This window comes from Nipponia nippon, unplaced genomic scaffold (genome assembly GCF_047370975.1).
Source record: "Nipponia nippon isolate SJK-2023a ecotype South Korea unplaced genomic scaffold, ASM4737097v1 scaffold_7, whole genome shotgun sequence".
Classification (NCBI taxonomy): domain Eukaryota; kingdom Metazoa; phylum Chordata; class Aves; order Pelecaniformes; family Threskiornithidae; genus Nipponia; species Nipponia nippon.
This window is the reverse complement of record NW_028262391.1, coordinates 43150644-43166461: the sequence shown is the minus strand read 5'-3', so window position 1 is coordinate 43166461 and position 15818 is coordinate 43150644. Positions and strand designations below refer to the sequence as shown.

The 15818-nt window shown below is 37.7% G+C and overlaps 1 protein-coding gene across 9 annotated transcripts in view; it reads left to right on the top strand.

Annotated features, from left to right (window-relative positions):
• LOC148051043 (transcription initiation factor TFIID subunit 4-like) overlaps positions 1-15818 on the top strand; it is a 150731-nt gene that overhangs the window by 48858 nt on the left and 86055 nt on the right. The window contains exons 11-12 of one of the 9 annotated variants that reach the window (XR_015700319.1): positions 2867-2966; positions 3634-3766. The exons of the other annotated variants lie outside the window; for them this stretch is intronic. The gene's annotated coding sequence lies outside the window, so the exon portion shown is untranslated. The remainder of the gene's footprint in view (positions 1-2866; positions 2967-3633; positions 3767-15818) is intronic. 9 annotated transcript variants of the gene reach the window in all.

The window sequence follows — 15818 nt, the reverse complement described above, 5'->3', positions numbered from 1 at the left end:
CTCACAAATAAATAATGCTGAAAAATCCTGGCTTTTTCCTGTGGTTTTATGGGAAAGAAACAAGAAAAATAACCTTAATAATTTGTAATTGTTTCACTTTTGTTTATTCATAAGCTATTTCTTGGTGGGTAAGAATGCCGTATTAGTTAGGGTTTAGAAGCTAGTTTTTGACATTCTGAGTTTCCACTGTTTACCAGAAGGGGCAACACTTTAATGAATAAAACAATATGACTTAGCAGATTGTTTGAAGCGTGACAGTTTTCTCTGGTTTGTAACCATCTTGTGAAAATAGAAACTCCTTGACTCAGGAATTACTTTATTACAGCATTGTTTCTGAGAGCAGATGAGAATTAGGCTGCACTGTATTTTATATTTAATATTAGTGAAATGTAGCAGGACATAGTGAAGGATGGGGTAAAAGGTGACCTTTTTATATTGCCTGATAACTAAATCCATGGAAAAAGGGGACAGATATGTTGTGTATTTTCCTGAGAAGTCTTTTGACTGAGAGTTGGTGGTCTCTAGAACCTCCAGTAGCGGTGATATCCTCACAATCTTAGACTCTGCAGCAGCTTATTAATTCCCACAGCTTTTGTTTTAATTCTAACTGATTTCTTCTACAACCAGATGATGCCATTTTGCTTTTACTTGGCTATCCCTAAATTGTCACAACTTGTGGAGAATCTTAACTGTAAAATAACTGTCTTAATGCAGTAATAATGAAACATAACTTTGGCATACTGTATTCTTTGACTTAGATTGTTTCTTTCTTTCTCTTCACTTTCAGTGTTCTTCACCCAATTTTTCCACTTCAGTTTTTATTGTTACAGAGCACTGGCTGAATAGAATAGGTACAAATGTGACATTCTAAGAAATGTGAGACTGGTTTGGCCATACTGACTACATTTTAACTGTCCATCTTGTATTTTCAAATTATTTTTACTTAAATATGTATGATAAAAATGTATTGGAGAATCATCGATGACATTTTTATTTCACATTCATTCAGAATTATTTTTACATCTGCATTAGGAAATCAGTTTTTCTGTAGCATGATTTTATGAAATACTGTCTTTGTCTGTTATCTAGCATTGTTATAAATTTCCTTTGGAAAAAGTCTATTACATTGACAACATAGCATACATCTGCAACATTTCCTATCACAAAATCAGTACTGGATTCTCTTGCTTCATCCAAATAGATTTTTATGCTAGAACATGCGTAGCAGTGCAGGCCAATTATTATGAAGCTTGAATATGTGCTGATGAATCCAACTCTCCTAGTCCAGTAGTTAAAAGGCCTACAGTCTTCCTTAAAACAGCTTCAGAGAAGCTTGGCTTGATAGAATTAAGCCACTGTCTCTGTCAATGTAATGGTTGTAGGGTTAGGCTCAACATAATTTATAGATTTACCTTTTTGTTATTTTACATGTAATCAATATTTCATGAGACAGAATTAAAAAAATTGTCATTTTCTGCCTTGATACTTTCTTTGTTCAGTCACACTTGAATTGCATGTCTGCTATAAAAATGCATGTTAAAACTTAAGGAAATAGCTTATCTGTGTTCTCTGTATTCTGGAGTGTATAGAATCCTACTATGTGGCATCACAGTGGCAGCCCAGTTATATGCATACGTATATATTTTAAATAAATAATTTGAATACTTTAGAGGGCATTTTACATTGCTAAATCATCTAAAAACTGATGGGAATATCCTTCATGGAACCAGGCCAGTAGATTCCAGAGCCTCTATTTAAAGCATTTGTCACTAGTTTAATAGGAGAGTCATTCTGTCATCCCCATTTCATCTGTTTGTTTGTCTACAGCTGTATTCATGTTTGAATGAGATGAAACTGTACTATTGATGATTGCTCTTTCATATACAGAGCAGTTCTGACATAAAAGTATACTTATTTTTCTGGTTGGTTTACTTTACAGGGTTTTTATAGCTGCTTAGATTACAGTTGTTGTGGGTTCTGAAATTCTGAGCTATCAGATTGCCTGTGAACATATTTTTTTGTTTCCACTGCACTTTTTTTTGATGTGACTTAGTCGTTTTCATTGTTGACTTTCAGCTTTTTATCCGTGAGTTGATTTGCCTTCAAACTGAAATATTCCTTTTACTATCAGTTCTTCCACCAGCATCTTTCTATCAGCATGACCTCCTTAAATACCTGTGGACATAACTCTTGTGTTTGGAGATAGTTCTAACATGTACTTGTTCTTAAGCATAGCATTTTGAAGTCATGCGTTGTCCTAATGTCATGCTTAGTCCACTTGAACTGTACCTAGAGTGGTATTTTCTGTGATTCTAGTTGCTTTTTCTTAGGAAAAAAAAGTCATGTTAGGTATTGTATAATCCAAATTGCAAGTTATTGTGCATGCCAAATACGTTGACTTTCTCTAGTACCTATAAACTTCAGTATGTCACCTGCAGAGATGTGGCAGGTGTAGAGATGTATCTGCATGCTGACATCTGGAATAGTTCTGTAACTTAGTGCAGAGTTAGGGGGTTTTTTATTAGTATAAAACAAGCAATTTGCTAGAAATTTTATTTATATTACGTGTGCACTGTTCCCAATCTTCTTATCAATGTGCATAGTTGTGATAATTTAGTTTCTTGTGTTGAGATTGGAGTTTATTGTACATGTTCAATAGAGAATCTGGTTTTCTATTCCAACTTAATCGATTGCTAATGTTACAGTATTATAAGACAATTGTACGTTACCTACATTTATTATTTCCTTTTCAAAAAAGGTGGGAATACATTCCCATCTTAGTATCAGCAGCAGTGTTGCCAAATAAACATAACCAGTAAGTATTTCAGCAGAATGTTAAACCGTATTGTTGTTCTTTCTTTAATAGGTCCATGATTAGACTTCCTGTTTTACAAGATGTCCCAACATGTGTTGGAATGATAACTTCGGTACCACCTGAGAGCTTGGAGTCTGCCTTTCTGTGAAAGGTAGGGCAGCTTCTGTTCAATATTTTTTGTGTATTTCTAAGGTTTTCTTTTTATTAATCTTATTGGTTCTGCAACACTACAGCATCTGAGTTATGCTTTTAGCAGTATCGCCTCTAAGTGCCAGAACTGATGTCATTTCATCAAGCAGTAATTTCTCAAAATAAATGTAGATATGTTCAAACTATGATTATTTATGAAGAAAATGAAGCTCTTTCTTCAGGCATCATTTTCAAAGGTTTTTCTCCAATTGAACTGAGAGCATGACCATACTATTTGCTCCCAGAAATATTTGGAGAATTCAAGTTTTGTTTTCACCATAATACCTTGCTTCTGTTTTATGAACGTAGTGGAAGAGCCTTCTTTAAGTGGTCTTGCTGTTTCTGGCAGGCAGTTCTGGCCTTCAGGGCCTACCAAAATACGTTGCCCAGCCTCAGAATAAGTTTGTATCTGGGAACTGAATGGCTTAAATTTCTTGGTCTCTACAAAGGAGAGTAAAATTAAGATCATCATTCTGTGGAGATGCATTCTCTACCAGATAAATTTCTAAAGTCCATCGCATAAAGAGATTTCTGGTAATAAATATTGGATGTAAAATAAGAACAATAAAAAGAAAACCTTAGAGAACCATTCAATATTGCAATAAAGCTGACTTACATTATCCCTGTAGGCAAACTCCATGCTCTAGAGGTGGTACTAATGTCCCCAACTCTCAACACATGTTGGAACATCTTTGTGGAGGAGGAAGTCATTGATCAGTGAGCAGCATCTTCAAGGATCGTTTAAGGGGGAAAAAGTAAAAGGTAATATTTTCTAAAATATGTTGAAATGATTGTTTGTTACGTTTATTTGGCAATCCTGCTGCTCATACTAAGGTTGTAATTTTTCCTTTCTTAAAATTATTGAAAAAACTCATAAACTTCACTTTAGTCTTTCCTTCTGCCATGAGTTTCAATTGCATTTGTAAGCCTCCTTCATGTTGCTGAGTCTACTGCATACAAAGTCCAGATTCTACTACAACTCATTGGCAATTCGACACTTTTTTTCAGTGCTTATAATATGGAGAGTGTTAGTCTGTGGTTTAACCAATTTCTCAGTGTCTAGCGTTAAATAAGTTACAGCCAAATGTTGCAAAGTGTTGAACTGGTACAAAGGCATTCTACTGGTAATGAAAGGGTATTTGTTTTCAAGAAAGTAGCTACAACACTGGATGTTGTGCCAGATGAGGTACCACCATCTGTTCTTGCTCAATAATGTAGAAGTGCAACTTTAATGTCAACTGTCATAGACTACAGCTATTTTGACAAAATCAAATGACCGCGTCTCATCTGGATAAACTTTGTAGTGGTGGATGATCTGGTGAGGCACGAATTTGGTATTAATGAATGTGGCACAATGTCCTGATCTTGACAACCTCTCCTCTAATCCTGGATATACACAGGTGAAGGTGCTGACATTTTGAAATTCAGATTATGGTCTTCAGTCTACCCTTCTGGTATCCTTTATAATTTCCTCTATTCTTTGTGCATATCCTTTCTGGCTGACGTGCCCATCCTGCCTCCTTAAGATGAGGCCTGATGTTGAGCTAGACTGCCAGGCATCAGGCTTGCAGTGGGCAACTGTGATACCTGTTCAGACATGTCACCAACAAGACTTTTGTAGTGTCAGAGAGATGGTTTCTCCAGAAAAACAAATTGCCAAAATATCTGCATTGTTTACAGAAGTCGCTTTAAAAGAACAGAAGCATATAGGCAAATTCTTATACTTGGTATTCCCTTTAATCCTTGTGTGGATGTGATTGAGAGTGTGTTCTGTTACTGCAAGGACTATGTTACAGGATGCTGGTATCTGTGCCTCCACATGTGTTTGTCATCTCTGACATTCTTACAACAGTTCTTCTCCATCTGTCTCACCTGACGTACTGTCATAATCATATACTACTTGTAGTTAATCCTGAGGTCCTGTAATGGTTTAGTATCTTTTGATCTTGGGCTTAGCCCAAGAAGGACATTTTTCTAGCCTGCATGAAAATAGGTAGGGGATAAATCCCCAACTAACAACTTCTCTCTTGTTTTCTTAAGGACTCTTATTAGTGCCATTGCCATATTAGTTCTTTCTCATGTGGTCCCTCCAACAGTCTCTCTTGATTTGACTCTGTAGTGAGTAACCAAGCACAAAAGTGCATTGAGGCATGTACTATTATTCATAAAAATAGTGAATGTATTTTCCAGTTCTCTACAGTCACTCTGTGTTTATTCTTGCATGTTCCTGAATGTCTTTGGATGTGCTTACTATTTTGTATAGTATTTATGTTTTGAGAAAACTAAGATTAAAAATAATCATGTAACTGTAATCTGTATATTCTCATTTGACTTGTTGAGACCTGCACCAATTTCAGTTCTCATCCCCTCCTCTGTCACTTACATTTTCCTCACACTGTTCAGTTGCTGCAGCACAGGTTGCTGGGATTGTAGGGCAGGATCTGGATGTAGTTCTCAAAAATTCTTTGACCTTCGGTGCCTCCCTTTTAATAACTTTGGCATCCTCCCTTCTTTTAGGATATACACATGAAATTGCACAAAAGTAATCTTAAAGAGGAATTATTAAAAGAGAAGGAATTAAATATCAAAATTAAGGATAGCGTGTTTCCTTGGCACATTGAGATTCCGATTTCTTCTAAAAGGAGTTAGGTAATATACAGTTTAGTTCCAGAAAAAAACTGGGGAAAAGAGTAGTAGCTTCTGTTCCTTCAGAGTTTACATTCTTTGTCTTCTCTGATCAAGCTGTAAGGCTTCCTTGCTGTCTGAATACCAAGTATTCTCTTCTCCTAGATGCACTGCTTATATGGTCATGCTTCCATGATTTGTGGTAACTCCTTCCATTTTCCAGGCCTCCACATACCTGTGCATAATGTTGTTTGGTGACTAGCTTGGTTCTGTTAGAGACAAACCACTAAGGATAATAAAAAGACTCTTTAGGAATGATTAATACCTACCTTTCAGCTGTTTAATTATCTAGCTTAGAGACGGAATTTTGGAAACTGGATTGTCTGGTTATATATATTTTAGGTCAGACCTCTTCTCAAATTAGTTCTTTCTTTTTGCCAAAAAGTATGACTTATGTGTGGGTTCCCAGACTTACCTACCTGGTTGAGAATTCTTAGAGAAGTGAAGCTGCTTTTTTTGTCATTCTTACATGACTTTCATCAAAAAACCACCAATCCTATAAGTAGGGTTACGTAGGATTCTTGAGAAATTCTTTTTCTACTTGATGAATTTTTTTGTCCTGCCCCAAATCTCACTGACTTGCATAACAGCTTTGAATCGGCACAGAAAATAGGATCAGACATTTTTGCCTGGGTTATAGATAGATTTTTGCGTGGATACAACTATTTCTCTGGCTCTGTTGTGTTAAAATAATTATATACCAATATGACGTTCTATAATGGGGCTATTTTTCTGGTTTTCCTTTTACAAGAATTAGGGATATCAAATGAAATTAGAAGGTAAAAGTTCAAAACAAGCAAAAAGGGCTATTTTTTTTGCCAGGTGAGTAGTTAAGTTGTGGAACTCTTTGTTTTAGGATGTTGCAGGTTCAAAAAATTACTTGAAAAATTAATAGGAAAAAAATTCCATCCTGACCTAATAGAGAGAAAGATAAGATCCTCGGATCCTCTAACTTAGGATGGTCCTAGGCTGTGTATTGTTGCATAGTTATCACTGCACACTTTTTTGGGGTTTTTGTTTGTTTGTTTTGTTTTGGTTTTTTTTAAAGCAGTCTTCTAGCAGCATCTCCCACTACTGCTGTTAGAGAAAGGATGCTGGACTATATTATCCAGTATAGCTTTTCGTAACTTTTGTACAATTATATAAATACATAACTATTTATTATAATATAGTTTGTACAGAATAAGTTAAATCCACTATAGTACCTGAAGCTTTATGAGTGGTTTTGTACCAGTGCATTCACACTACAGAGCTTATGAGTCTTAGTTGAATCTTACTTTGCTAAAATAATTTGGTTGACATTTACTTTGGAGGGAGCTGGAGGAGAAGAGAGTATTAAAAATTTGTGTAATATTTATTCAGAACTTTTATTCCTTTAGGTTCCATTACAATTGTATGGCTGGTTATCTTTTTTCTGATGTCTTGCATTGAAAATGGCTATGTATTTTGAGGATTTTAATCTGTAAATTTGGGATTTATTAATTTATTTTTAAAAAGTAACTGATGTTTCACCAGTTTCTCAATTTCACAAAATGCTTCCTGGGGAATCATCTCGAGGTGGGTAGTTCTGAAGAAGTATGGAACAAATACTATACCCAGCAAGTCTTGAGTTCTCAAGAAAGAAGCTGGCTCATGAGATAATTTTTATCCTATGAGACGAGGAATGTTCTTTTACAAACAAGCTTACTGAAGTAATTAATGTAGGGTCTTCCGTTATTTTGTAAATAACAATTACATGGTGATAAAAAGTCATTCTCTTTAACAAAGTCAGTTTATTATATATGAAGGTGAACTGGAAGTACAGTGTTGAACAGTGTCAGATACTGGTTTACAAAATCTTTCCCATTCCAGTTCAGGACTGGTTTAGAGCTGTGGAATATATCTTGGCCATCTGCCCCTCACAGAGGAGTGCTGGTTTGTACCTGCTAGAGGGAATCGTTTACCAAATCTCAAAGCACTTGGCACCAATTCTCTCTAGTTTGGCAGCAAACACTCCCTAGCCTGTGGCTTCCCTAAACACACTCCAGGTTACAGGTTCCTCAGAGGTGCCTGCTCAAACGACTTCATTTGGATTGGCTCTTTTTGTGAAGGTAGCAACTGAAGTTTTTCAGTTTCATCTTTCTTCATCCTGTCTTCCAGCACCAGACAGGCTTAACAGTACAGCAATTCAACATTTATTAAATTATTTATGCATTTAGTTAGTAAGACTTAAAGTGAAGCTTTTATTTAAAGGACTGAAAACAGAAAATTACAGCTAAAATTATCATACTCTTTCTTTTGCCTGGGATCACTAGGTTATCTTATACCCCTAGGAATCTCTAATCCTAATCATCAGAGCTAGTGATTTGTTGTTTGCACTGTTTAACAAGCTTTTCCTTCAGTTTTTAATACTTAAAGTCTGTCTGGGGCTCTGGTAGCCCCCCCAACATAACCCCAGGGTATTTTGTACCCAACCAACCTCCTCAATTTTTTCCTTTTTTGTGTTCCATCCCCCATTCTCTAGCTTAATATTTAAGATTGGGTTTTCCCTTTGATAGCAATATGAATGCAGTATTGATGGATTACTTCATAGGCTGAGGACACTGCTATATGGGAGATGTACCCCATTCTTAAGTCCCACCTGATTAGGCTGGGACAAGTAAATTCAATAATTGCCATTTATGGCTTCTCAGGATGCCAAGGGCCCTTAGTGCATTAGAGTTGTTTCCCCTTTGTGTTTAGTCAGCCTGATAGTTAAATGCTGTTGCTCAGTTTAGAATTACTAATACAATAGTGTTAAACAAAGCACCTGTTGATTTCATGACCTTCTTTCTGTAGACATCACACATGGTGTATCTTAGGACATACAAATATTGCTTGTCTAGTTTTAGAAGGTGAACTGCTCTCCCCTTTTCTCCCAATTTTTTCAGCTGTTAGTCTCCACAAGTTCCTGTATAGCGTAAGTTTTGAACAGTGACTGCTTAACTGATCATGTCGTATTTAATTATATGTAATTTTACAGAGATTAAGGTGTTTTAAATGTATCGCTGCTGACACCTACAGCAGACCTATAAAATCATCAGGTTTCCCTTACGCTATTGAAATGGAGGAATGGAATTTATTGAAGAATTGCATAGCTTGGAAGGCTGCAGAAATTCAAGTGGTAGTTTTTCCAATACTTTGCTTTTCCTGATGGGAAAGATTGCAGAAGGACTGAGGCATGTGAAACTGTGGTGGTTCTGTTGGGATAAAAGAGGAAGGGGGCTTGAGCCTAAAATTGTAGCTGCAGTCCAAGGCACAGCCTAGTACTTACTGTGCTGTGGGGATGAGGTAGGTAGATGTGACCAGATGCATCTTTTTTGCATTGTTCTAGATCTGATGCTGTTTGAATGAGGTTAAATAAAAGTTTAAACAAATAATTTCTCAGATTCAAGAGGGGTGGACTTTTGTGATTTGTTTCTATCTTATAGTATGCAAACCAGCTGTAACAGCAGAAGAGGCCTGGACATAAGAAGTCTGGTTCCAGTTGCATCTGGGGCCAAGATTTCATGCACAGAATTTAAAGTTTAAGAAGTTGCTCCTGGTTTTAAGATGATAGCAGAGTGCTTTGTGCAGTTCTGGCTGACCTGTGATTAGGGCGGAGAGGGACTAATTATGCACTCTCCCAATGTTTCTGTTGAAGGACAAGACAAATTCAAGCCCTAAATACATGCTGTTTAACTGTTTAAAACCAGTTCTTCAAGGTTTTTCTGTTTTAAGTGTAAACGTAAAGAGATTTTATACAGGCACTCAATAATTTATGACATCAATAATCAGTCAGACCTAGTGTTTTACAAATAATTTTTTTTATCTTTGATCTCAATCCTGCCAGTCCTCTTAAAGTATAAATTATTAAAGTAACTTTTTGATTCTTTGAAAGCCTATCTGCAAAGATAGTATTTTTCTTCTGCTTCTCAAATAGGGCAGTACTCTTCTTACGATTTATTTTAGTTTGTTTGATCAATAAAATATAATTAAACTTTTAAAGTGCAGCAAAGCCAGTATCTTTCAGATAGCTAAGCAGATGATAGCACTCTACAGAATTTTCACTTCTTGGGACCTGAAAGTTTTCAATGACAAGGTTTAGGTGCTTTTATGTTTGTAAAAAACAGTCTTGTGCTAGTGACACATATGCCAATATCAGAATAATATTGCTGAACGTTTTTTCCCTCAAGGTTTTTGGAACTTATATACAGGTTCTAACTTTATAGAAACTCTATTGCAATATCTCAAACTTTTAACTAGAATATAGTTTATTTGTAACAAAAATATTCTAACACTTATTTCCTTTGAATGCTGTCTTGCATACTGTAGATCTTTATTAAATGCTGATTGAACCATGGTTTGCTATTAAAGCTTCCAAACATGTAATTAAGAATTAATATGCAGGCAGGCTTTATTGTGTTGTCTGTAAGTGCTTGGCAGATTAGAAATTTGTTTACTTGGGGTATTCATTTGTGATCCCTCATATTCTTCATATAGGATAGTATGACTCAACTGACTGCTTTAGTAGCATTTGATGCCTCTGAGGATGTGTTGAAACTGAGTCCTGCCACAAAGAATCGAAGTGTTCATGCAATCAGTCATCAATTCTTGATGGTCTTGTACGGTTCTGGTGTAGTAGAGATCTGGCAAGAACATGTGAATGAAGAACCTGACCTTAGTTATGTCTTTAAAAATATAAAAATTCAAATTGAAGTGGAGAGATTGGTTAAAATTATAGCTTGGAGCATTGTTTTGCTCCAGCTCCATTTTTATTGTTATCCTTGATGATGTTTTTATCATAGCTCTAGGAAAAGTTCAGAATTACATTGCTAAAGTAATTTTAAAGACTTGAAGCATATACTTGTTATCAAAAATGTCAAAATTTAACAAATGTATTATTTAAAAGCAAGGAACTTTTTTCAAATTGCACATTTCTTACACTGCTTTAAATGCAGAATTTTGGTGACAAAACTACAGGTTAAGATGGCTACGTTATCAAACTTAAAGCACATTAAGAAGATCACCTAAAAGTCAGAAACAAGTTCAACTTTTTTTAACAAAAGATAGATGATAGCAGTCTGTTGATAGAAATAAGTTAATTCTTTTGTTTAATCTTAATTTTCTCTTTGGGTTTTGCATTTCTGTACCTCTGTAAGCGTATATATTATGATTTATTATTGCAATGGCACAATTATTGGCGCAATTAAGACCAGAATTCAGAATGCTAGGACCTAAATAAAAATATCTGTAGATGAAGCTACTGTCCAGTGACTTGGTTAGAAAGATGAATACTATATTGAGGATATTTGTGTTTTGTGATACAATTAAGTATGTATAGTATTATAAAACATACATGTGTATATACACATTTCTTAAAACTATAAATGATATTTCGTTTCCCATGTCATCATCAGTCTAGGGAATCTTGCAATGGGAAGAGAAACCTTTCTGTATTAAAAACTGGGAAAAGTAATTATGCAGACTAGAAGAATATCTCAGGAATTTCCTATTTAGAGATCAGCATTATTTTCCTTTGATGGCAGACAGAATTCCAGTGTGCTTTTTATAAATGAGAGTGGGTGAAACTCAGGAGGAGATGTAGCAGTGAAGAAAAAAATACTAAGACTTTAATACAGAAACATATGAAAATTAACAGTTTCCAGCCCTTTGCATAGTTTCAGTTTCTACTTGGTATTTTCTCTGAGTAGCAGAAAGGAAAAAAAGACAATCTCTAAACAATGGTATCAGAACTTTTCTGAGGTCAGCGGATCAATATAGTGGTATGCATGACTGTTTATGAAAGCATAACTAAGCCAGCCTTTCCAAGGGTAGATGAGATTGTTATTTCAGGAGCACATCAGTAATTTTCCCATCCTTGCCCCAAGTACAATCCAGGTATTTAAGTAGTGTGCCAAATCTTCATGTAGTGTACAGCTTTGGAATGCACGCTGCTTCTGACATCCTTTGCTAACAGGGTTTTGACTAATTTAGAGCAGGGAAGACATGATGATGCTTCCACACATGATGAATGTTGTGCATGACAAGTTGACTTTTAAAAAATTTCTCTTTATGTCTTTTTGTAGTCTGGTTTCTTGATGCTAATTCATTTTTGGGGAAATTTGTTTTGTATTCTTTCTTCCTTAGCCTGTTTTCCAAAGAAAAAAACTACCCTTAAGTGATTGACCAGTCTATTTACCTGCCTTCTCTTTCCCTTCAGGTAACTTCTGAATCCATTGATAAATCAGCAGCTACATAGCCCGTCCATGTGTCCCAGTTGAGGGGGAAATCAACCATTTTTTCGTTTTCTTTGCTCTTCTGTCTGGTTGGCTGGCAGTCAGCACTCTTGTACAGACTGGCCAGGCTGTCCTCAGGGTGAGCTGACTGTGCCCAGCTAGCAAGCTGGACAAATCTGGACTGGGAGACATGCCAGGGCGTGATACTAGATGTATGAGGGAACTAAGGGTATGTGCGATAATAAGGAATATGGGAGAAAGTTGAAGCTATGCAGGAAGACAGGGATCATAAAATCACTCAGGTTGGAAGAGAACTTGAATGGTCATCTAGTCCAACCTCTTGCTCAAAGCTGGGTCAACATTAAATTCAGACAAGCTTGCTTAGGGCATTGTCTGGCTAAGTCTTAAAAACCTGGAAGGTGGGAGAGTCTACAACTTTTTTGTGCAAAGTGTTCCAGTACTTTATCTTCACAATGAAGAATTCTTTCCTATATCCAGTCAGAACCTCTGCTATTTCAGTTAATGAATTTATTTCTCATTCTTCTTCCAGGCATCTTCAATAAAGAGTCTGGCTCCATCGTCTCAATAACTTATCTTCTCCAGACACCCTTATGTTCTCCTCATATAGGTCATATGCTTCAACCCCATAACTATCTTGGTGACTTTTCCCTGTACTCAAGTTTTTCCAAGTCTGTGTTGTACCAGGTGACCAAAAACTGACTGCAGTATTCTAGATGTGGGCTGAGTGAAGAGGAATAACTGCCCCCCGTGATCTGTTGGTTACTGTTGATCTACCGTTTTGCTGTTCATAGAATCATAGAATCGTTAAGGTTGGAAAAGACCCTTAAGATCGAGTCCAACCACTAACCTATCACTGCCAAGTCCACCACTAAACTATGTCTTGAGCACCATGTCTACCCATCTTTTAAATACCTCCAGGGACGGGGACTCAACCACTTCCCTGGGCAGCCTGTTCCAATGCCTGACTACCCTTTCAGTGAAGAAGTTTTTCCCAATATCCAACCTAAACTTCCCCTGGCGCAGCTTGAGGCCGTTTCCTCTCGTCCTATCACTTGTTACTAGGGAGAAGAGAGTGACCCCCACCTTGCTACAACCTCCTTTCAGGTAGTTGTAGAGAGCAATAAGGTCTCCCCTCAGCCTCCTCTTCTCCAGACTAAACAACCCCAGCTCCCTCAGCCGCTCCTCATAAGACTTGTGCTCCAGACCCTTCACCAACTTTGTTGCCCTTCTTTGGACATGGTCTAGTATCTTGATGTCCTTCTGGTAGTGAGGGGCCCAAAACTGAACACAGTACTCGAGGTGCGGCCTCACCAGTGCTGAATACAGGGGCACTATCACCTGGTCCTGCTGGCCATGCTCTTCCTGACACAAGCCAGGATGCCATTGGCCCTCTTGGCCACCTGAGCACACTGCTGGCTCACGTTCAGGTGGCTGTCAGCCAACACCCCCAGGTCCCTTTCAGCCAGGCAGCTCTCCAGCCACTCCTCCCCACTCCTCATCTGTGGCTATCGTGGTAGGCAGTCCCCAGCCTGTATTTTTGCAGACAGTTAGTCCATCCCAGGTGCAGCGCTTCGCATTTGTCCTTCTTGAATTTCATGAAGTTCCTGCTGGCCTGATCATCAGGTCCTTCTGACTGGCAGCCCTTTCCTTTGCACTGCTCGGTGTGGTGCCATCTGCAAACTTGATGAGCATGCTTTGTGTCTCCCCCTCCAGGTCACTGAGAAAGATATTAAAAAGGGTAAGTCCCGGGACAGACTCCTGAGGGACTCCATTTATAACTGGCCTCTGGGTGGTTTTCTGGACTTTGAGAATATTGTGTTGAGGGATTTCAGGAGTAGAAAGTTACTGCGATATTGCAGAGGCTGATGAAGAGGATGTAGGATGAGAATCTCTAGGAACCAGGCATCTCAGGGAATGGTCCTTTGATTCTGGATGAATTTCTGAAGAGTTGGACAGGCAGAACCAGCCATATAATGGTTGAATTTACTTAGAACAAAAGTCTTTAAAATTAGGGAAACCTTTATTATGAAAAATCCAAGATGGTGATAGTCCTTTATTATGAAAGGATTGTGTGTGCTCAGGGAAGTTGAGTAGCTGTAGTTACACTGCTGAAATTCAAAGAATTATTATTTTAACAATTATTCATTCGTACCCTTACCTAGACTACTCGGCAGAATTTTCCATCTCAAACCTCTTTTCTAGATACTAGTTAATTAAATTTCCCTTCTTACTTGCATTTTATCTTTCAGACTAGGGTTTTTTGATTGATAGCTTTGCTTACACATGTTTGCATAATAAAATGGTGCATGCTGAAATAGGTGTTCATATTGCAAGTCTGACTTGCCCAAATAGCTCCTACCAATATGAACAGGCCTACTGACTTCAAGGACTTAATTTGCATGGGTTACAGTTGCAGCATTGGGATCTTAATGGAAAGCAGACATCCGCATTATACGTTCAGCTTTCAGCAACTTCAGTGGAGTTCCATCTCTATTACAGCGAACAAATTGGGCACCAAGAAAGATTTAATTTTATTTTTTTTTTAGCGGTAAAGCAAAAATCAGTTAAAAAGCATATATACATATTGCTAAAATCCTTAAGGTAACGTGTACAGTATGGAGTCAGTGCTGGCTTAAGTTAGTTTGAGATGATGACTTCAAAGAATCATTAAAAAAATTAATATCAGAAATATATGACATAGAGAATTCAGCTCTGGGAAGTGTGGGAATGATGTACTGTAGTGATGTAATAAAATATACATTTAAATAGACACTGCAGATCAAAAAAAAAAGAACAAACGAGGAGGAGACGGGGCGAGGGAGAGCTGGAGGAGACGTGATCTGTTGCAGGCGGCTGGGCACAGAACCGGCGGTAGCAGCCGCGCCCACAGACAGAACTCGGAGCCGTTTTCACTCTGGGCCCTGTCGCCTCAGCGCTCGCCGGCGCGCGGGGCGGGCGCGCGGGCTCGGCGGGCGGCGCGCGGGGCCGCCGCAGTGCCCCCTGCCGGCGGTGGCGGCGGGCGGCCCGCTCGCGCCGTGATTGACCGGCCCCAGCCCGGCCCTGACAGAAGCCCAGGGTGATGCTGAACGCTGCCAGTTCGTCTCAGATCACATCATTAAAATAACAGAAGTATACATCCATGTGAGACCACTGCTCACTTGTTCGTCTTCATTTTTTAGACGTGTGATGGGTTCTTGCTCTTGAATTTGGCCAGGAAGAGATAGGAATGCCTCACAAAACAAATACTCGTTCTTAAGCCTCTCAGGTTTGCATTTGCTCAGGGACCCTCCCGCAAACAAAGGTTACTTTTGTAATTAACCATTCAGGAAACACTTTCCAAAATATTCTCAACCAAATTTCCTGTAGTGTTTTGCATACCCGTTAGCGTAGCACAAACAAACATATTCACAAACATTTTTAAAAGATTCATGTTCAGTCAATGGAAGACTGATTCAGTGTTATCAGAGTATTTACTCTTTTAGGGCGGGTCAAATCTAATAATCCGTACAAAATACAATACTTATTTTTTTATATATAAAATATCTACGCGTGTGTGCGTGCACACACAGAGTTGTCTATCCAGAAAACTGTCCCACTGGGACTACTCATATACATGTCTTTATAGGACTATAGCTTGGATTTGTATGTATATTCGTATATCTACAAATCTATATCCAATACTTAGTAATTATTCTGATGAATTTAGGAATTTCTATGCGTTACTCATATTCTTGTTTCTGTAGCTTAGGTGGGTTTTCTTAATATATCAATACATTAGACTGTAGAGTGTTTGCTTTTTGTATAAACTCAGAACAAAGTATCAAATGTCCAAGTAACAATGAATATGTCTCTTAGCACTGTTGGGGAGACAA